A 22,093-nucleotide genomic window follows, 5' to 3' on the forward strand; every position below is an offset into this window, starting at 1 on the left:
ACCTTACAGAAAGAAATTAAGGGTATTTCTTTGCTACCCAATCAATTCCCATTATTATACATTTTATATTCATTAATTTATGCATTCAAATGGTCATTTTCCATATGTAGAATTCATGTTTATTAAAAAGTTAAATATCCTATTTTGTTCTGAAATAAAGATTTAAATTAAATCTAATAAAAATTCATGAATGGATCACAAGAAAAATACCTTAGTTTCATCAAAGGCAGGAATATTAAATGCTAATGACTCGAGACTTCTGTTGCTCTTAACATATTCTAATTATAAAGGTAGTTAGATGCTTTTTACAAAGATGTCACTGTATTAAAGTTATCACACACAGATACTGAAGTATGAATTTTTATTTTCTTTAATAACCGCTGGATTGAAGGTCTCTGCAGAGAAGGCCACCACCAAGGCCAGACCTACAACAATCTCAGTAACAACCTGGGTCATGTTGTAAATTTGGTTTATCTCCTTCTAAAGGAGTCCTTGGATATATAGCTCTGTCTCCTGGCAATGGAAGCCCCGATTTTCCCTTGCTGGGGGCTTTAGTGTATTCCTTTCTTTCTTTCTCCTTCTCTCTCTTTCTCTCTCTCTCTCTCTCTCTCTCTCTCTCTGTCTCTGTCTCTCTCTCTCTCCTTTACTCCTGCTTTCTGCTATCAGGAAAACCTCTAGAAGAGACTAGTATTGGAGAAACTGAAAGTACGAATTCTATCACCACTCAGGACCTGCATACCAGATGCCACCCATTTCACCCCAGCATAGGTAACAGAAGGAATGTGTTATGATGAATGGCCATGGCATGGACAGACTCCTCTACTCTTTGCTAGGTACACAGAGTTGTTATGAAAATTAAATAGTGTATCAAGTATAAGAACCTATGTCTGAACCTACAAGACAGATGGTAAATTCTAGTTCCCTTCTCTCACCAATGAAGTATATACCTGCTTATAGTATCCTGGTTTCCCCAGTTGTTTTTTTTTTTTTTTTTTTTAACTGTAGTGTGAAATCTTGAGAAGAATCCAGCAATTTTCATTAACATAATACAACCGTAGGTAAATAAAGGTCGATTATTAAAAGTGTAAGGTTAATAAAAACAATATTAATATCTTTCATTTGTATAGCTGACACCTACTTTCACTTGCAATTTGTCATCTAATAACGTGCATCACAAGAACTATGTAGATCACATATTATTCCCATGTCACAGATGAGAAAACTGAGGGTTGCATAAGTTAAATTTCCTATCCATGGTACAGATTGTTAGCTAGGAAGAAGTGGAACAAGGACCTGAATGCATTTTTTCCAAGCTAAACCATAGACTCCTTTGCATCCCCAGCCTGGTTTGGGGGAGCTGTCCATGGTGCTGGCCTTCCCTGCCTGAAGTCCATTAGATTCACTGCCTTAACCCTGGGTCCTTGACATCAACCCTCACTTAACCTGTGTCCTAAACGATGCTAGTTATCAATTATTTCAGCAGTCCATACAGATCTAGGATTTGCCTAGCATCAACACCACCTAATCAAAAGCCTGTGATCTGGGAAAGAAGTCAACTTCTTTGCCTGCTTTCTTAAAGATTTTTAACAAGCCAGAAATGGGGATAGGGAGGTCCCAGAATTCAGTTTAGAACTTTCTAGTGGGATCCAAGTGCCAGTGACTTGACCTGAATGTTTGGAATTAAGTTATAGAAAATCAGGAAATAGAAAGGCCTGACAGGTTATTAATAATCAAATTTTTTCTATCAGCAAACAATTTTTTACTGTGATTTTTATAGGTTTACTCCCTTTCACTTTGTTCAGAGATGACAGTTTTAGCTCACATTTAGCCCCTCTTGTGTCTTATTATTCTTAAATTACATAGTTTTCAGTTAAATTTGGGCTTGGAAACTCTAGTCAAACTCCTACAAAATCAAAAAATATATACTGCATAGCCCTCAACCAACTCTCAGTTTTACCTTTCTCCAATGTCAAGGAACTCACTATATCCCAACATCCCATTTTGGTCAAAAACAGATCCTCCTATGACCTGTGAATGAGACATTTAATTTTTATTTACAAAATTGTCACCAAAAAATAGCCAAAAATGTCTCCATTTATGGTAACATTAGCAAATCCTGGTAATCCTGGGTTAATCACATTCTGATCATCTCTGGGGAATAAAATACGGCCCTTATCAAAATCACAAGGCCTATATCACATTCAATCCCATAATGCTCACCTGAGAATGATTTTAATTTCCCCCCTTTTTGCATCTAAAAACAAGTTGGCATCACAATAGCTGACTCACTATATCAAACAGAATACCAAATGGAATTACAATGGCCATTAATAATTTAGAACTAGTCCTATGACTCACACCAAGGGCAACTCATCAGTCCATTGGCTTTAAATATTTGGTTTAAAATACTTAGTGTGGGTGTGGGTGTGGGTGTGAGTGCAGGTATGGGAGGAAGAGGTAGAGAGAAAGTTGGATTGAGAGATATGAAGCTCTTTCTCTTCTCTACAAAAGCTGATTTTGAACTGCTCTGAGAGAAACAGTTCACCAAACATACTAAATGAGGCTAGCAGTTAAGATTCTGGTACTGGTCTGATTGGTTGGCTGATATAAAAATTTCTTATCTAATTAGATTCTTGGAGAAAGCAATATTCAAAATGACATCTACATTGTTCTTGGGGCTATCTTCTTTTCAAGTCACAAAGGATCTAAGTATATCAAGGCATTGAATTAAACAGTGGGCTTAAATAACACTGACTCATTTCTTAGCAGTATAGCAAATATTTCCCCTCCTGATCTTTAAATATCATTACTAAAACTTCTATCTTCTTATGAATGAGTCAAGGTGAGGAATATAGGCTCCCTGATCTTATCTGGCCAACAATGAATTTTGTTTTCCTTACCTAATACCATATACTTAAGAATAATTTCACCCTACTATTTTCCAGTGAGGTGGTCCCTAAAAAACAAGAATTCATAGTATTGAATATTTTTGGATACTGTTTAATGTACTTTGGCTAATATGCTAGCACTTGAGAAATTGATCACCTATTTAAATTTAAATGAACTTTGGGGCACCTAGATGGCTCAGTCGGTTAAGCTTTGGACTTTGGCTCAGGTCATGATCTCAGGGTTCATGAGGTCAAGCTCCACATCAGGCTCTGTGCTGACAGCTGGGAGCCTGAGGCCTGCTTCAGATTCTGTGTTTCTCTCTCTCTGTCCTTCCCCAGCTCTCTCTCTCTCAAAAATAAACATTAAAAAATTGTTTTTAAATTTAAATGAACATCAGCAAAAGGTATTTGAATCAAACAAAACAGTACAAATAAGCCAATATACTCCCCTATGCTACCCAAAACAAAACAAAAACATCAAACACATCAAACAACGCCTCTATTCAAAACTCTCAACTGTACCCACTTAACTACATCGAGAGCTTACACTTCTCATCTTATCTATTACACTCTACATATACTCTGTGTTTCAATCAAACCAGCAATTTCACCTTCCTCTATCTTACTCTCCATTGTATTCCTCATAACAGGTACTCAGCTAAGATCTGTGAAACTGAAGTACAATGTCTTTTTGTAAATATTAATGTTAGGTTGACAAGAGAAAGCATACAGTGAGGCAAATAAGACTTATCACCTCACTCAGGATGGTATTTCAAAAGGCACAACTTTCCAAAAAAAGAAAGAATACAGTCAATTCACATTTTAAATTAAAAGTCTTAATTCTGAGCCTGCAGTAGCGTTGTCTCATGCTATTTTTTCTCCATGTACCAAATAAGAAAAATGTCAAAGGGAACCAGTAGCAAGAGACAGCTTAAATAAATGACCACTGTTCACAGTCCAGAGGATGCTGCACTGCTTTCCAACAATGACTCATCCTCCTCCATACTAACTGTCACCTCTGGGAAGAAGACACCCCCCTCTAGTTACAGCTCTGATTCTTCCCTGCATTGTGTTTCATTTACTAAACACTGATGACTCAACTCCCATGTTTCTGACTGCCTTTACGGTGGTCTCCTTGAAAAATCACATCAGTGAAATTCATCAGACTTAATACCAAATTCATTCATACCACATATACCTGCAAAGTGATTTACTTCCTACTTCTCTGTTTTTGTTCAGTTCTGTTATTTTACATCATACAAAGCCAGGTTTCTTTACAATCCACCAAATGCACTGTGTTTATTCCCTCTGCCTTGTACATGGACCTATTTCCTTTTTCTATTTTTTAAATCCTACCAACTATTCAAAATGCTCACCCAGATTTCACCTTCTCTGTCATCTTGACTGCCCAACCTAGCAGGAAGTTATTAGACTTAATATGCATTCTTTATAAAGCATATCATCTGTTGGGACTACCTGGAACTAGCCACTTCATTAATAAAATTGCTGAAGATCTTTGCTCATCTGAATATTAAGATGCTAAAGGCAGCAATCATATCTCCTGCTTCTTTGTCTAAAAATGTTTGAGACTGTGGTACCTAACACAGCGCTTGCAAAGTAGACATTCAATTACCAGTGGAAAAAATGATCTCAATGAATTATCCTAAGATCAAAAATTGTACGTTAATTAAAGGAAGACCCTAAACTATGAGTTAGCACTGGTTCTGTACCTCCTTTCTGAGAGTTTAATCTCCCCTCTAAGTGTAATATCTTTTTCTCTACCAGTAACAGGCAAAAAATTAGAAAATTTAATAATTAAGGATAGTTTATTTATAGCCAAGGTTAAAGAAAATTCTCTTCTAATTGTAACCATTCTACATTCACCTGCCAAATTACTTTCGGAACAATGATAATTAGTATCAATAATATATATTCTTCCCATTAATCCTGATTCTAAATATGTATGTATTCTAGTCTATATGCATGTGCACATATGTGTGTATAAATACACACACAGGCCAACATGTTCATGTGTGTGTGTGTGTGTGTGTGTATCCCCTCACATGAGAGAAAGTAATATAATACTTTTCCCAAATTTTTACAAAATCAAAAATAATTTTATGATGTGCTGCACTATGTATTTATTCATATTAAAACAGAATTACTTTGACATTCCATAAGTTAATCACAGCTAGTTTGTTCAGAGCAAAAAGTAGAACTCATACACTATCCTGCCCATCTGCACTGTAGATCAACAAAATTATTTATATGTATAATGAAATCTCATTGACAAGGAAGTCAATGAGAGCCACTTGAATTAAGATTTTAGAAATGGATTTAGAATTGAGACATGAATTTGACCTTGACAATGACACCAAATGGTTGTATATAAAAGAAGATGCATAACTTCTTAGTGCCTCAATTTCTTCTCCTAAGAAATGAAAAACAACACCATTCAACACTGGGTTTTTTTTTTTTTTTTTTAAAGAATTAAATTGGAATGTACATATAAAGAGCACATTATAAACTATCAATAATCATTATTAAAATACGGGTTTATTATGTCTTAACGTGATCTTACTCATATGACAGGCAAAATTTTAAGTTGTTTTTTATATTTGGCTAAAAAAAAACTAAGTTTAATGTAAATGCATTAAAGCACAACATTATTAATGTGCAAGTTCTTCAAGAAGTTATGATAACTACACCTGTGGGACACTGTACTGTTTTCCCAGTACTTGTAGAAAGGCATCACCTATGGTAATAAATAAAAGAAGCCCATACTCATGAAAGTTCTTTAATCATCATTCATTAATAAGGTACCAAAAAATAAAAATTATACTTGATGACATACCAAATATTCAGAAGGAAACAGGAGAGTCAAAATTACAGCAGTACTTTCTTGATTATTTGGCTAAATACAAGTAGATCTTGTTTTTCCAGATGGTGGTATTCCCATGTTTGAAAGGCAGGGTGGATTCACTTCATGGAATATAAGTTTCACACTAGTTTTTCTCAGTTGTCATTAAATTGGAATGCTTAAATGCCATGATGTTTTGGAAGTGAATTTCAAAAAAATATGTATTTTTTCCCATCCAGAAACTTCTAATTTTCTTAGAGAATGATTAAAGGCATTTTATCTATCTAAATTGGGTTAATTCTATTTCTTACTCTCAAATAGAATCTGTATATTGAATAGTGGTAAGTGTAAAGATTCTTCTTGCATAATGTAAAAACTAGCGACTCCTCCCCGCCCCCAAGAATTCAAGAAGATGAAAACCGATTTTCTTTAAATATCTGAAGCTAAAAACTTTAAAATAAGCTTGGGTGAGTTAAGCACTTCACCCTATTTCTAGCTTCCAATCTTCCCATCTTGCTTCTGGTCAAATACTATATGGAAAATGTAGTAACTGATTTGCAGCATGTTATAATGATGTCTGGTATGATTCTCTGGGGTTAAAAGTAGTGACTTTCTAAGCCCTATTTCCCCAAGGTGAGAATTTCCCTTAGACTATGTAGCTAATTACTTGCATACACCCTTCAAAGGGCGTTAGCAGGATTGATCATAGAAGTTTCATGCAGAGCCTCAGTCCCTCCTCAGAAAGGTCGTTTACACTATCACTTATGGTGTCATTTGCAAATGATCCTTATTTTTGTCTTCTAGAAAATAAAAAAAGTATAAAAAATGTGCAGAATAAAAGAAAACCAGCATTTCTCTTTTTTTCAACTTCCCAAATCATCTAGTTCCTTACCAGAGAAAGGGTAATTCTCCCCCATCAGAGGGGGAGAATATTTCCATAAAGTTTCCCATCTCTGACGATAGGAAAAAAGTACACATTTTCATAGTCCACTGCAACACATAAGCCACTGAAACTGAACAAAATACGAAAAGACAGTGTGTGCTAAAAATAGACTCTATACTTGAGGCCAGAATTATGTCATGTACTATTTTTAAAGTTCTATTTAAAGCTGAGTCATAAATTCTCTTGAGAAGAAAACAGAACTCAGAAAGAGAAATAAGAGGTACCAGTAATTTACTTGAGAATTCAGCCCTGTTAATAAATGACGTAGAACCTAATGTCTGATGACTCAGTTGATAAGGCAAGATGGAGTAGCCTTAGGCTTTCACTTGTAGGAGAAACTACTGGAAAGCCATTTTCTGTTTTGTGAAATGAAACCACAAACTCACTGAGCTTCTGTTTCCTCATTCACAAAATGGGGCAGGCCCAGGGTATGCTCAGATAACCAGGAGAGTTCTAAGTTCTCTTACAATGAAAAATTTGATGTCTTTTCTGTGATGGTTAATTTGATGTGTCAGTTTGGCTAGTCTATAGTACGTAGCTTTTCAGTCTAACACTGATCTAGGTGTTGCTGTGAGAATATTCTATAGATGTGGCTAATATCCACAATCAGTTGACTTTAAGTAAAGGAGATTATCCTTAATAATGCAGTTGAGCCTAATCCAATCAACAAACTAAAAGGTCTTTAGAACAAAACTGAGGTTATCTTGGGAAAGAAGAAGTTCTGCCTACATATCTCACTGGTTCTTTTTCTCTGGAGAACACTAATAGATACAATTTCTACCTGGTAGAGTGCTATTTATAGTACACCAAAGGTAGATAATAAACCAGGAAAAGTTCCTTTTCCTGGAAATGAGAAAATACCATGCAAAATGTTTGAAAAGAAAATGCTTTGTTACCCCCCTCCCCCAAATCAGGGTTATTTTGATGCAAATCCCATTCTGAAAAAAACAAAAAACAAAAATAAAAACAAATCACCTTTACTTTAATTCACCAAATGGAATGAATGCAAAAGTACTCAGTTTGAATGCCTACTATGTACCAGGGAGTTTGTTAGCACTGGAGGTTTTGTATGCAAATTTAAGACTTGGCACATGCTCTCTGGAAACTTACAGTTTGGTGGGATATATGGATACATAAACAAACCATTCCAATAAAATGGGGCAAGTGCATTAAAAAAAAAAAAAAGTAGACTGTAATCAGATCCTAGGATAGACAATTTGGTTGTAGCTTGATGAGGAGTCAAGACTGGGGAAACCTTCCTGCAGCTGATACCTGTGCTGATTCTCAAATGAGAGTGAGATGGAAAAGTAGACACAGGATGAAGAAAGAAGCTTTCTCAGGTAGAAGCTACTACACGACAAAAAGCAAACAAGCAAAAACACAGTATTTGCAGGAAAGTACAGATATTTCAGTGCCGCAAGATATCAGAATATAAAGGACGGTGTGACAAGAACTGAGGTTGTAGGAAGAAGGAGACATCAAGTGATAGTGGGCCGTCTAGGCCATGCCAAAGACCTCAGTTTTGTTTTGAGTGTTAGTAAATAATGGAGTTGTGCAAGCATCACTACAACCTAGCTTTAAACAGTTTCATCACCCCAAGTGCCCATGTTCAGTCAATGCTCACTGCCATCCTTAGGCAACCACTTATCTGCTTTTCATCTCCATAATTTTACCTTTTCTAGAAATGCCATATAAATGCAAACATACAGTAGTTTATTATATATATATATATATATTTTTTTTTTTTTTGAGAGAGAGAGAGAGAGAGAGAGAGAGAGAGAGAGAGAGAGAAGAAAGAAAGAGAGAATGAGCAGGGCAGAGACAGAGAGAGAGGGAGAAAGAACCCCAAGCAGGCTCTGCGCTTGTTAGTACAGAGACCGACGCAGGGCTCAAACCCATGAACCATGAGATCATGACCTGAGCCAAAGTCAGACACTTAACTGACTGAGCCACTCAGATGCCTCAATAGGCAATTTTAAATATCTGGCCTCTTTCTCTAAGCATAAGGCATCTGAGATTCATCATGTTGTTACCTGTATCAATAGCTGAGTTCCATTTTATAGCTGAACAGTACTCCACTGCACGGTTATACCAAATTTTGTGTATCCATTCTCCTGTTGATGGACACTTGAACTGCTTCCAGTGTGGGGCTATTATGAATAATGCCACTATGAATATTTGCATACATGTCTATGTGGATACATTTTTTATTTCTTTTGGGTAGAAACCTAGGAGTCGAACCACTGGGTCTTGTGGTAAACATATATTAAACTTTTTAAGAAACTGCCCAAATGTTTTCCAAAGTGACTTACCATAAGCCCTTAGATTTTATCTCAGCATTAGTAGAAAGCCATTAGCAGGCTTTAAGCTGAGGAATGACGCAGCTAAATCAATTTTTAAATCATTAGATTACAAAGTGAAGACTTACTTGAAAAAAAAAAAATGAGACTGGAGATAAAGACACCAGTCAGATTGCTACCAGAATCATACAGGTGGAAGATGAGGACGTGAACCAAGAACTCTGAGATTAAGGATGGACTCAGTAAATATTTAGGGCCTAAAGTAAGCAAGAAAACTTTGTGACCAGTTTGGTGTAAGAGAGAAGCAGAGAACTCTAAGATGATTCCCAGGTTTTAGACTTGAGCAAATGGATGGCTGAACACAAATGAACACAATCTATTTAAAGCAGATTTAGATTCACTAGGTTTGAAATCCAAGTACATATGTCCAGCAGGCAACTGAATATACGAGTCTGAGCTTGTAGGGAGAGGTCAGGGCAAGAGACAGATATGTGGAGTCGGCACTGTATGTATATGTGACTTGTAAAACCAGAAAACCAGCAGATGAGATCACTCAGGGAGAACATGTACCAGCAAGTGGTTATGGGTTAAGGAGGGAACCCTGAGCATCACCAATAATTAAGGGCTAGCAGAGGGGGAAACCAACAAAAAAGATCATGGAGGAAAAAAAAAAAAAAAACAAAAACAGCCACAAACAGAAACTACAGGGAAAACCTGGAAAGATAAGGATCAAAGAAAACAAGGAATTAGTTTCTCAAATTAAGTGTGAGCAAACCCACAGAATGGAAAAGGAGGACAGTGGGGTTGTGGTTGGAACAATCATTCCAAGAGCCATTAAAATTGTGACCATGCCAACTGCTATATATGTGATACAGGTTAGTGCAATGGGATCCAAGGCAAAGGGCATGTGACCTAAAGGCTACCAGGAAATCAGACAACAGAAATACAACCTCCTGATTTTGTGTCTAGTATTTCTTCCATCTCTCTTTCTGCCTATAGAAGTATCATTTGGAACCACAGGACATGCCCATGAAAGGTAGAATAACTGACAGCTGTTGAGTCCCAGTTGTACTGCAGGGCAAGCAGCTTAGAATACGCTCCATTTCCATCACTGTGCTTGGACTGCCTTCCTCCACACATCCCAGGTAGGTACTTCAGCCTTGCAGAAGAAAACATCAGGGACAAACTGCAAGCAAACAGGTATCTGAAGATATCTGAGAGATGTCCTGCAAGTATTTCACACACCAACATAATCGCTTTCATATAGCATCGTGTATCACCAAATGTGGCAGCCAAGCTGTCTTCTGAGGTAAACACTCTTCTCTTCCTAAGCCAAAGGAAGCTAACATCACGCTCATAACAGCAGTAATAAATCATAAGCTTAACCTTAAATAACAACAGGGAAGAGATATGAAGAGACTTCAGAGATGGTCATAGAAGTGGATGGACAGCCACTGGATACCAGACCCACCATCTTATATAGAAAACCACTGACCTACTGACAAAGGAATTAAATCAGGAACAAAGAATAACCACACAAAACAGAAAGATGGATCCCTGTCTGAGATATCAAGTTTGATAATTCACATATGCAGAAATTCCATCATCTGAACGAAATGTTTAAAAAGCACCTTAATGACAGAACACATACACAGATATAGATTTGATTTATAATCCTGGACAGAATTTCCTGAATGTTAAGCAGCCCATCACTGCCTGCGAAGGCTTTGCACTGACAGATGCACCAATCTGCTTGTGCTCCAAGCTTCAAGGTCTGCTGCCTGTGCTGAAGACAAGTCTCTGGAGACTCACACCTTGCAAGCTCATGCTGAAGTCAGCAGGGAAGTGGTGGAGGCTGCCCCCATCACGTCCACTCCTGGTTTGCTTTTCTACACGCATTCTCTAGTATTAGAACTTCACGTGTCCTCTGCTGCTGCAGGGTATACATAACAGGAAAGGCAGCTACAAGAGCCGGAGCACGTATTCAGAGTAATGTCACCGTCCCACACCATCTAAGAGCTAACTTGGTCCCTCTTTCCCAATATGCTTTCAAGGTGGGGTGTGGATAGAAACTACTGACTGTATGGTCTCATTTCCTACTGCCTCAATTAACTATATACGGATAGTTGCATTTCATACTCCTTTACACACACACACACACACACACACACACGGCACTTGATAAACAATAGGAAAATATTTTTCTACAGGTTTAGAGTTGCTCAGAGTTGTACATTTAATCGGGGAAAGGCTCTAAACACTATTCAAACATTCCAAACTAGCACTAATGGCTTCCTTTTCTTTTCAGCCCAGTGCTTTTCAATCACTTGGGAGACTTTCTCTTAAATGAGATGACTGCTTGCAAAGCTCTAATAAAAATATACCAAAAAGTAAAATGGAAAGCATACAGGAAAGAATATTCTCTTTTTAATTCTCCTCAAGCACTAAGGGACTCTTATAAGCTGTTATTTGTTCAAGTTGGACATGAGAAGAAGGGACAGAGGGCTATTTGGAAGAGAGACTTCTAAGAAGAGGCTGGGTACCTCTTCTCATGACAGGGAAAATGTGAAACCAAATATATATTAAGAAAGGGGCCCAGTGTCAGCTGGTTTGAAGTCCCTTGTCCTTAAGCTCTGTGAGGTAGAAAAAAAATGAATTATAAATTTAATAACTTCATTGAGGTATAATTTATATGCCACAAAGTATTATTCATTTACAGTATACAATTCAGTGATTTTTAGTGTATTAATAGAATTGTATGAGGTCATAATCTAATTTTTCAACAGTTTCATCATGCCACAAAAAAGCCTTGTAACCATTTGCATCATTCTCCGGTCCCCTCCCCCAATTTCATTCACTGCCCCTTTTCTTGACAAGTATTAATCAAATTTTGGTCTCTGTAGATTTATCTATTTTGGACATTTCATATAAATGAAATCATATATCATGTAGTCTTTTGTCTCTGGCTTCTTTTACTTACCACAATGTTTTCAAGTTTCTTTTGTGTTGCAGCATGTATCAGTACTTTATTCCTTTTTATAGCTGAGTAATATTCCATGGTAACGATGTATAAAGCTACCTCACCGGGAGTTATGCAGATCAGATAAGATAACTAAGTGCTTTGTCAACTACAAAGTACTTCACCAATGCAGAGGATTAGTGTCATAAACGTACAAGTGCCACTGAGAGTACTTCCCTAAGAGTAACAAGGTGACATCATATGGAATTTCACGGACATGGTGAAAGCAAGGCAGAGTTTCCAAAATGTGTCTACCCAGGGCTACCTTGTGGTGGAAAGAGAAAACATGAACATATTCAGAAATACAGGCCAATTAAAGGTTTGAGGGCCATCAACATATATGGCACTATTCTAGATGAGGATCTTTAAGAGCAAAATTGTATACCTGTGGGCACTTGTTACTAAAGACAAATCTGAAATTTACATTTCAGAATGTAATGCTATACTGAGGATGCATTTTTCAGAAGTGACCTCTTCTTATCAAATCAACTCATTTCACAAAGGTTCTGTGGTACAGTGGTCCACTGAGTTAGCAAGTAAGAGTTTAAGTAGGAGAATATGAGAGAAAATGAACACATTCAAAAGTCTACACAGTGTAGCCTGCTTTGTGTGTGTCTGTGTGTGTGTGTGGGGGGGGGGCAGTGGTTTGGCAAAATGAAAACTTCCAATTATGATTTTGGGTGAGGGCTGTAGGAAAGGGGAAGTCTGGTCACCCACAGAACAGAATCACTGCAGGAGGAAACTTGCAGTGTTGAAGGGAATGCACCATCTCATGGGTGCCTATGTGTGCTGGAGAGTAGGGGGAAGGGCAGGGATGGGAACTCTGAGGAAGTAGACATGTGTTAGGGGCAGACTGCCAGGCAGTACCAGAGACAAGACTGAAACCCAGGTCCTGATTCCCAGACTCAGTAAACCCTGTTTCCTAGGAAAGGGTCCACTTGGATTGACTGTAATTAACAGATGTCAGCAGCATCAGAGGGCACTTTAATGTGCAAGCATACTTTAAAATGTCTACCTTGTTTTCAATAGATTTATACTGCTAAAAATTGTTACTAAAATTTTCTTGGTAACAAGAACTGTTTAAAAGCAATTTGGTTTTACTGCCCTTCAGTAATCCATCGCTCCCTCCCTTTGCCTATATACCTCCTGGATCGCGGCCACTATGTCAACTGTACTTTCCCAAGTGAAGATGTCCAAACCCTCTGGGCTCCCACAGCACCTGGGCCTGTCTCTATCCAGCACTTGTTAGACTGCATTTGTACCATCATTATCAAGTTGAATGCCTCTCCCAAATTTTCTGAGTCCCCAGAAGGCAGTGATTTCAATCTTGTTTGTCTCTATTCCCTGGTGCCTAGTGCAGCACTGGCACAAGCTGGTCTGCAGCGGAAGGGCAGAGGAGAGGCAGTGGAAAAGCACCGTGGCCTCGGTGGCACCTGATTTTTTTCTGCTTATTTTTATTTTCTATTCAATTCTACTTGAAGATACTCCCCTAAACAATCACTGTATCTGCCTTCTCTTCTTTCCCCTCTGCCAGTGACAAAGCTTGAAGGCAAAAAGTAGGTACAGAAAACAGGGTACTCAGCAGCAGTTCTGGACACATTCTCCTATCTTGAACAGGTTTTCTTTGTTTCTATGCTGGCATGACTACTGACAGAAATATAATGAAGAAGTTAGAGAAAGTAGAAAAGCAAGAGCTGGCTTACTCAACACCCACTTAAACCAGGAGGGATCAGACAAGGCAGTCAAAGGTTGCGCTGTTCTTTTTTAAATTTTTATTTATTTATTTTGGTGGGGGGGGAGGGAGAGAGAGAGAACATGAACACACATGTGCACAAGTGGGAGAGGGGCAGAGAGAAAGGGGGAGGGGGAGGGGGGGAGAGAGAGAGAGAGAGAGAGAGAGAGAGTGAGTGAGAGTGAGTGTCCCAAGCAGGCTCCACACTGTCAGTGCAGAGCCTGATGCAGGGCTCAAACCCATGAACTGTGAGATCATGATCTGAGCAGAAATCAAGAGTTGGACGTTTAACTGACTGAGCCACCTAGGCTCCCCAAAGGTTGTACTTTTTTAAGTGCTTGTTTTCCACCACAGTCACCACATTAGAAGGTGGCTACCTTCTAATATCTATCATTAATTCATTTTAAAAATATTTATTGGATGTCTTTTATGTGTCAGGCACTGAAGATATAGTGAGGGGTATATACAAAGGCCCTGAGGAATACAGGGTAATACACATGGCTCCTCCAAGAGGCAAGAATGAACAAAGGTTAGAGAGGGAAGGAGAAAGCATTCAAGGTGAATGCTGGAGAGGCCACCCACAGCCAGACTCTACAGACCCTTTTGGACTAAATGAAGGTCTTCATCCTTAGAGTCGTGAGGGTAAAGCAGGAGAGAATTTGTGATTTTCTAACATCATGCTAGACGTACTTCATGCAAAGTCACTCAGCCAAATGAAAGCTTGGCATGACAAAGGATGCTGCTTTAGGAAGAGGTTTGATTCCTGCTGTAAGGACTATACAACATTTTGCTTTCATTTGCAGGACCACAGAATCGTGATTGTCACAAATCTGGCATGCATAAGAGAACATATGGCTTCTCTCTGGAAGAAGTCCTGCATGCATCAAGTCCCAAGTTTTCTAATGAAAACATCCTGTTCTCTAAGTAGGCTTAGAGAACAAAACATATTATATATATATATATATATATATATATACACACACACACACACACACACATAAACGTATGTGTATATATATGTGTGTGTGTATATATGTATATGTATACATATATATACATATATATATATATATATATATATATATATGTATATATATGCTATTGTCCTTTTGTTTGGGTTTAGTTCCCTTCCCTACACAACACATGGAAACCCACAGCAGGACTTAATTTTCTGAAACGTAAATTTTCCAATGAATAATTTTATAGTTTCCTACAAGCTGTATTTCTCTTGAGTGAATTACCCATCTACTCTTACATAACATTTCCCAACTTAGAGTATGTATCAGCCTGTCATTTAAAGCTTAGGAGAATATCTTTAGCAGAGCAGAAGGTTTTAGATACCACACGACTGCTAGAGGAGAAAGTTATATTCTGAAGTACGAAAAAAAATGGAGAGAAAGTATCTTTCAATTTAATTACTATGGTACATTTTCTCTACTAGTTAAATCCAGGCACCTCTCTTTTAGTCTCATAATGAATTAATTTCACTCAAATAGGTATGATGAACATGCCTAGATAGAAATTAGATTTTAAGCACCACAAGAAACAGATTCCTGAACAAATAAAAGTCAAAGCGGAAGACTAGTTTCACACAGAAATCCAGTATGTTAGTTCAAATTCCAAAATGTAAACACCCATCTAAAAGCAACTCGACCTGGGGCGCCTGGGTGGCGCAGTCGGTTAGGCGTCCGACTTCAGCCAGGTCACGATCTCACGGTCCGTGAGTTTGAGCCCCGCGTCAGGCTCTGGGCTGATGGCTCGGAGCCTGGAGCCTGTTTCCGATTCTGTGTCTCCCTCTCTCTCTGCCCCTCCCCCATTCATGCTCTGTCTCTCTCTGTCTCAAAAATAAAAAAAAAAAAAATTAAAAAAAAAAAAAAAAAAAAAACATTTAAAAAAAAAAAAAATAAAAAAAATAAAAGCAACTCGACCTTTAAAAACCTAAAATTTTAGGGGTGCCTGGGTGGCTCAGTCGGCTGAGTGTCTGACTTCGGCTCAGGTCATGATCTCGTGGTCTGTGGGTTCAAGCCCTGCATCGGGCTCTGTGCTGACAGCTTGGAGCCTGGAGCCTGCTTCAGATTCTGTGTCTTCTTCTCTCTAACCCTCCCCAACTCATGCTCTCTCTCTCTCTGTCAAAAATAAACAAACATTTAAAAAAATTTTTTTAAAAACCGAAAAATCTGCCCTATTTGTTATGGATAGTTTTAAATAAATAAAATGTAACAAACAGAATCAAAGCTCCTCTTATGCCCCCTGCCCCCGAGATACTGCTGTCCTTCCCAATGACACTTTTGTTCCTTTACTGCCCAAGGGTCTTGGAGACCCTCCCCCCAAACATAAGCTGGGATGTAGATGAAGGGGCAGTGATCCCACCAACCAGAGTGAGGGAGTGGGAAGGAGCAGAGAAAGGCAAGGCCAAAAGGAGTGTGGTCTGAGCTGCAGTTAGGCATTGTGTCTTGACCCTGAGGGATCCCTGTGAGGAATGATACTGAACGTCCCTCAGTGTTGTTCCCTGGAGGAACAGGAAACTCAGGCAATCATCTGACTCACGTTCCCATTGGTTGAAGGCTGCCTCCAGGTGCTTTAACTGATATGTCAGGCAACACAGAGGGAAAGCTGAAATTTCCAAGACTTAGGAGAAACTGCTATGGCATGAAGGCTAGAGGTGGGAGGCTGGAGCTGTCCGCCCAGGCTAGACTGAGGGGATGTGAATCTCGGCACACAAAGCATATGTATAGCAGGAGCCGGTGACGTTTTTGGTAGACTGGCAAACAGAAATAGGACTTGAGGGTCAGTGCTATAGACTGAATATTTGTGTCCCCCCAGAATTCATGTTAAACTCCTCCCCCTCCCATATGGTTCGTATTAGAAGGTGGGGCCTTGGGGAGGTGATTATATATGAGGATGGAACCCTCATGAATTGGATTGGTGCCCAAATAAAAGAGACCCCTGAGAGCTCCTTCACCACTTCTGCCATGTAGGGTCACAGCAAGACGATGAGTGTCTATAAACTAGAAAGAAAATCCTCACCAGACACCAAATCTTGGGTGTCCAGCCTCCAGAACTGTGAGAAACAAATTTTTGCTATTTATTAGTCCCTCAGTCTATGGCAGTTTGTTATAGCAGCGTAATGGACTAAGGAAATCAGATATATTTGATGACACACTTTTTTTTAATTAAAGCATTCTTTTATATAGAAAAATTTTTTTAGAGCTCTTGGAGGATTATCTGACCTGCAATGGAGAAAAGCCATAGCTTTCCCTTCCTCCCTTCGTTCTTTATATTTACAGCACTTTGAAAATGTAAAAATCAATCTCAGCTTGACTGTTCAAACACAAGCCATGGGCTACATCTGGCCCCCAAGCCACACTTTGCTGACACTTGCAGTATAGTATTCATTAATCATATAAAAACATACTTTTTTTGACATATGTTAATGGTATCTTACTGTCCACATCCTTCTATAATTTGTCATACGTGAAACTTATAAATATGCTACATGTAGAGGTAAGCCATTCCTTTCAACTGCTGTATCATGTTCTACTGTAAGAATACATCTAGATGTGTTTACACACTTCCCTAGTGGTGTGTATTTGGGTTGTTTTATGTTTTTCACTATTACAAACAATGCAGCAATAAGCATCCGTCTGTGAGGGCTGCTGATACAGCAGTAAGAGTTTTCTTTGAGATACAGGCCTTGAAGCGAAATTATTGGTTCATAAGATATATGAATAACTGAATCTTCAACTTTGTTACTTTCCAAAGTCCGTTGTATCAATTTATAGCCCCACCTGCAGTAGAGCAAAATTCCCATTTCTTCACATCTTCCTCAATATTGTTTTACAGGTTTCTTAATTTTTGCAAATTGGATGGTTATTAATTTATATCACATCATTGTTTTTTTATATTTATTATTTTTTATTTGAGAGAGACAGAATGCAAGCAGGAGAGAGGAGAAAGAGAATCGTAAGCAGGCTCCACATTCATCCCAGAGCCCAATGCAGGGCTTGATCTCATGACCCTGGTATCATGACCTCAGCTGAAATCAAGAGCTGAATGCTCAACTGACTGAGCCACCCAGTGCCCATATATCACATCATTGTTTTAATTTCCATATTCCTGATTACTATAGGATTTGCAGACCCTTTCACACCATTGATCTTCTGTGATTCTTATCTCATAAAATGTGTATCATACACCTATTTTTTTTTTATTACTACTGATGTTAGCTCTATTATGGGATTGTCTTTTCTTACTCATGTAGTAGTTCTTTATAACCCTTTTATTTTTAAAAGTTCTAGCTGGGGGGTGCCTGGGTGGCTCAGTTGGTTAAGTGATCAACTTTTGATCTCGGCTCAGGTCACGATCTCACAATTTGTGGGATCAAGCCCTATGTAGAGGCCCGAGTTGACAGCATGGAGCCTGCTTGGGATTCTCTCTCTGCCTCTTCCACCTTCACATATATGCTCACTCTCTTGCTTTCTCAAAATAAACATTTTAATAAAGTTCTGTTTGGCTGTTGGGTCAGCAGATTCTAGATTTCCACACCCAGCAGGTCCCAAAGTACCTGAAATCATCACTAAATGTATCACTCCCTTTGGGTAAAAATAAACCTATCACTTGAAAAGTATGGTATACATCCATTCATTCATCCACTCACTCATTCACAGACACTTACTGAGTACTTGTTTTGAAGTAGCATTCACAGTACTAACAACAGAGAACATAAAGATATAAGAAGGCATAACTATAGTGAAGGATTTGTCACCAGATGAGCTAAATGTCATTTAGCTAGGAGCACAGCCTTGAAAAATCAAGGAAGAGGATGTGATGAGAGGTCTGGGTGGATATGGCCAAGGACACGGGGGTTCCCTCTCTTCCCAGCAGGTAATCTAGGGATACAGTTTCACGAACTGAGAGGGGCAGACTGCCAGTGTCTCCCATCCCTCCACCCCAATCCCCCACTGCAGGAACACAAATCTGGCCAGGTGCTAAGACAGTTAAATCTCCCCTCCTCCACTCAGTTCCCGTTGGGTGGGCAGGGCTCTGATTCAAGAGCAACAAGCTGAGAATGGGGCTCCAATCACCCCAATTCTAGCTCAATCCTAGAGTACAGAGACTGCACACTGAGAGAAGCAAGCTAGAAGACCAGGGACTACCCAGTGCCTGACTGTTGAGAAGTGTTGCCCCTCTGGGAGAAGAAGGAGGCTACTGTCTCTGCTCAAAGCTCTGCTGCAGTGGCACAGAGGTTCTGCTCAGGAGGAGAGACAGGCCCGAATGATAGAGAGCTCCACCACACTGTGTGAAGAGTCTGACTTTGGGGATCAAGAGTGGGGAGTCAAAAACAATGGAGATTCTGATGGCAAGCAATTAATTACTTGGGGGCTAGTAGCTTCATGATATTAGTAGCAAAGAGTGAACCAGCCATATATTTAACAGAGCCTGAGAGATCCAAGAAAAATCCTCCTGAGATCACCTACCTCCCTGAGGGTCAGACAGCAGACAGAAAAAAATTCCCCAAGTTATACACAGATCCATCAGCAACATGTGGAAGTCTTACTGACTGAAGGGGCTACGGCACAAGCTTTCACCAATTCTGGCTGAGCAATAAGCCACTCTAACCTAGGAAGAAGTCAGGAAGTCAGACTTAATAGAATTATATCCATCCCTCACAGTCTTTTCCAGTGTAGCACCCATTCAGGAGAGACTGAAGGAAGCACCTTGGAACTACCAGACTTCAAGCGGGAGAAAACTGTGAATGCCCTGAACTGTGAAAGCAATCTACAACCCATACACGCATCCAACTGGCTAAGACAACTTAAACACAAACTTTGATCAATAAATGATGTGTGTAGGGTCACCTGGATGGCTCAGTTGATAAAATATGTGATTCTTGATCTCAGGGTCATGAGTTCAAGCCCCACACTGGGCATGAAGCCAACTTTAAGTAAGTAAGTAAGTAAATAAAATGATGTATGACAACCCAGGGAAAACCCCTAGGAAGCCAGACTTAAAAATGCAAACAAGGGGAAGAAATTTCAGCAGGTAAGTCATAGTGTACATAATGTGGAGAAAACAGACTTCATAGAATTAGCCCAACCAAGTCACTACGCATATAAGAAAGTGACCAAACAAACAATAACTTCAACAATAACACCCCTTTCTCCAAAAGGGGTAGGGTCAGTATTGAAAGATATTAGAATATGTTACCTAAAATGTGCAGTTTTCAAAGAAAACTTATGAGACATGAAAAACCAAAACAAAACAAAAAAGGACAGATAAGTATGATCCATTCACAAAGGGGAAAAAACTCAGCCAATAAAAACTTACAGAGACCAAGAAGTTGGAATTAAATACTTGAAAGCAGCCTTTATAAATATATTCAAAGAATTAAAGGAAACCATACCTACAGAAGTAAAGGAAGCTATGATGGCAATGTCTTATCAAATAGAAGAGTATAAATAAAAAGATAGAAATTATGAAAAAGAACCAAATAGACATTATGGAGCTGAAAAATACACAAGAGTGAAATGAATTCACAAGAGTGGCTAAGTAATAGATTAGAACTGACAGAAGGAAGAATTCACAAACTTGGTAACAGGTGAATAGAGACTATGTAATCCAAAGAACAGAAGGAAAAAAACAATGAAGAAAAAAATAAACACAGCCTCAGAAAGGTGGGACACTATTAAGTGTACAACATATTCATAATGAAAACACTGGGAGAAGAGAGAGAAAGAACAGAAACTTCCCAAGTCTGATGAAAACCATTAATCTACCTTTCTGAGAAGCTCCATGAACTCCAAGTAGGGTAAACACAAAGAGAACCATACTCAACCAACCTCATCAAAATGTTGAAAGCCAAAGGCAAACTTCTCAAATCATTAACAGAAAAACAACTTTCAATGGAACCACAATAAGATTAATAGCTTAATTCTCATCTAAGAAAAATGCGGGGGCGGGGATGGGGGGAGCCAGAATGCTGAAAGAAAAATCAGGAAAAGATATGTATGTTTTGACTGTGAGAGAGAGAAAGACCCTTCAAAAACATACCTGGAAAGGTATTAGGGGTATTGGGATATTACCCATGTATTCCTAATACATGGGTATTAGGAATCCTCAGGCAAACAGAGGAAGAATGTGGAAGAATTACCACAGCAAAGTAATACTGAGATAAAGTCTGAAGGAAAACACAGATCTCAGTTGTTAAAAGACTTTACCTGAAAGCTGCATTTTTATTGAAGTTAGAGAAAATCTCTTGTGTACATCGTTTGAATGTTTATGAGAAGTCAACAGCTCTTTCATCTCAACAGATTGAGATACATTTCTCAACCAGATCTGTCAGTGAGCCATCCCGTAGTTAAGTAGAAATATGAAAGATATATAGAACCATTTGCTAATTTTCAGAAAGGATTCATTAATTATTAACAGCTTATAAATGTGAGCCATGTGGGTGATAGTGAAGGCAAAATGGGGTATCAGCTGCAGAAGATGACCAGAGAATTTATCCATTCATATTTTTTATTGGAAATATAAGATTTCAAGGTTTGTAAAAATAGTGGGTACAGTCAGAAGAAATGCCAGAAGGCTCCCTGAATACTGATTACTGGTTCTACAAAAAAAGATAAATAACACAAATGAAATCCACAACAGCCATTTATTTATAGTACTGCAACAGGCTTGCCTGGACTCTCAGTAAACATTGTAATTTTTTTTTTTTTTTGTCTTCTTAGTGTTTTAAATGAGCTTTTATTGTTGGATGCTATTTATCTTTTACAATCAAAGCAAATTTACCAATCAGGCACCGGTGATTTAGATAAAAGACATCTGTGAGAGAAAGAGGGCACAGGCATTAGTAAAGCAGAGATAATGAGCCAACTCGAAGAACCTGCTAATTATATTTAGCATGCCCTGGATACGCATCTCTCACCTACATCTACTAGCTCCTCCTGGAAGCCTAGTTGTTATAATCAGATACAAATATAAATTAGACAGAAGAAAATGGCTAATTTACAAAGACAATAAGAGGTGATGGTAGCAGTCCCGCCAAACAGGGAAGGGAAGTGACCTGGAACGGTGTAAATCCTGATGAGCCTCTTGATAACAGAAGGGATTTTTATAAGCCAGCATTTTACTGCATGTTCAAAATCCAGAGTTAAATTACAAATAAAAACAAAATGATTCTTTCCAAAAGGAAATTAATGTTCACGATGGCAGGGAGAAAATGTTTTCTCCTGAATAATGGATATTAGTGATATTCAACAAGATCTTGTCCAGCAAGAGAAGGTAACAGCCACATACCTATGAGAACCAGAAGTTGAAAGTACATACAGGAAAAACTGCCAACTGTTTAA

At 38.6% G+C, this 22,093-nt stretch overlaps 1 protein-coding gene across 1 annotated transcript in view; it reads right to left on the bottom strand.

Moving 5' to 3' along the window:
* SH3GL2 (SH3 domain containing GRB2 like 2, endophilin A1) overlaps positions 1–22,093 on the bottom strand; it is a 214,817-nt gene that overhangs the window by 57,485 nt on the left and 135,239 nt on the right. The gene's annotated exons all lie outside the window — the stretch shown is intronic.

This window comes from Neofelis nebulosa, chromosome 12 (genome assembly GCF_028018385.1).
Source record: "Neofelis nebulosa isolate mNeoNeb1 chromosome 12, mNeoNeb1.pri, whole genome shotgun sequence".
In the NCBI taxonomy this organism is placed as follows: Eukaryota; Metazoa; Chordata; class Mammalia; order Carnivora; family Felidae; genus Neofelis; species Neofelis nebulosa.